This window comes from Limulus polyphemus, unplaced genomic scaffold (assembly GCF_000517525.1).
Source record: "Limulus polyphemus unplaced genomic scaffold, Limulus_polyphemus-2.1.2 Scaffold6106, whole genome shotgun sequence".
Lineage (NCBI taxonomy): Eukaryota > Metazoa > Arthropoda > Merostomata > Xiphosura > Limulidae > Limulus > Limulus polyphemus.
This window is the reverse complement of record NW_013671716.1, coordinates 12,942-14,931: the sequence shown is the minus strand read 5'-3', so window position 1 is coordinate 14,931 and position 1,990 is coordinate 12,942.

Sequence of the window (1,990 nt, the reverse complement as noted above, 5' to 3'; positions counted from 1 at the left end):
CTGTTTACCATGTACCTACTGGCCATCCTGTGAGGATTCTGTACTGTTTACCATAGACCTACTGGCCATCCTGTGAGGTTTTTGTACTGTTTACCATGTACCTATTGGCCATTTTGTGAGATTTTTGTACTGTTTACCATGTACCTACTGGCCATCCTGTGAGATTTTTGTACTGTTTACCATGTACCTACTGGCCATTTTGTGAGGTTTTTGTTCTGTTTACCATGTACCTACTAGCCATCCTGTGAAATTTTTGTACTGTTTACCATGTACCTACTTGCCATCCTGTGAGGATTCTGTACTGTTTACCATGGACCTACTAGCCATCCTGTGAGGTTTTTGTACTGTTTACCATGTACCTACTGGCCATTTTGTGAAATGTTTGTACTGTTTACCATGGACCTACTGGCCATCCTGTGAGGTTTTTGTACTGTTTACCATGTACCTACTGGCCATTTTGTGAGATTTTTGTACTGTTTACCATGTACCTACTGGCCATCCTGTGAGGTTTTGTACTGTTTACCATGAACCTACTGGCCATCCTGTGAGGTTTTTGTTCTGTTTACCATGTACCTACTAGCCATCCTGTGAAGATTTTGTACTGTTTACCATGGACCTACTTGTATGGTTAGCACTGTAAAGAAAAAAAATGTTTACTGTTTCCAATTCCCAATTCTTATGATGAGATGATTCTTTAAACTATATAACATGATCAAATTTTCATCAGTGGTCAGGTATATCAACTTAGACATTTCTCTTTATTTATTTATTTCGAGACATATTGGCAAGATATAAAATACTTTTCTCAAGCTTGAGGTTTTCTTGATTAAGAACCGTAGTTTGTCTACGTTTTCCACTCTTTTGTGACAGCCACTAGATGTTATTTTTCCAGGCTTTTAACTCATCCTTCGAAAAAGCCTCGTGATATTCAAAGATATTAAAACGTATTCATTTTCAAAAGTCTTGTATGATATTGTTTAAGCACAAAGCTGTTCAATGGAGTATCTGTTTTGTGCCACCACATGGTGTGAAACCCAAATTGTAGCATTATAAGCCCTCAGTTAACCAACCTAATGAGCTCTAGTGTTGAGCAAATGGCAGATGTTGTGTGGTTGGAATTTTCCTTTGCCTTCACTTACAGGTTCTTATAAACACTGCTCAGCTGCTAGTAATCTCTATTAAAACTTGTAAGATCTAGGATTGTGATTTGTTTGTTTTCTTAGCAGCTTCTGTATATCATTATTGGTTTCAAAAATGTTTTTCTGTTTAAAAATGTATCACTTTTTTTTTGTCACTATTTTATATCACTGTATGAATCAGCTAATTATCAAAATTTATTCTATTTTGTTCGTTGTTTATAACATGTCATGAACAACTCCAAACTAAATAGTGTAAAAAAAAATGTTTTTGTAAAGTTCTCAATTTTAGAAAAATGTCTTTTCCTTGTTCTTGTTTATAATGTATCATGAATAGATCCAAACTAAATAGTGTAGTAAATGTTTTTCTCAAATTTTCAAGTTCAGAAAAGTGTTTATTTTATATTCAGCTGATTAACTTGAGACATCTCGGTACATGTAACTTGATGTTCGGTAACTGTGACTTGAAACATCTCGATACATGTAACTTGATGTTCGGTAACTGTGACTTGAAACATCTCAGTACATGTAACTTGATGTTCGGTAACTGTAACTGACTTGAAACATCTCAGTACATGTAACTTGATGTTCAGTAACTGTAACTGACTTGAAACATCTCAGTACATGTAACTTGATGTTCGGTAACTGTGACTTGAAACATCTCGGTACATGTAACTTGATGTTCAGTAACTGTAACTGACTTGAAACATCTCAGTACATGTAACTTGATGTTCGGTAACTGACTTGAAACATCTCAGTACATGTAACTTGATGTTGAATATCTGTAACTGACTTGAAACATCTCAGTACATGGAAATTGATGTTCAGTAACTGTAACTGACTTGAAACTTCTC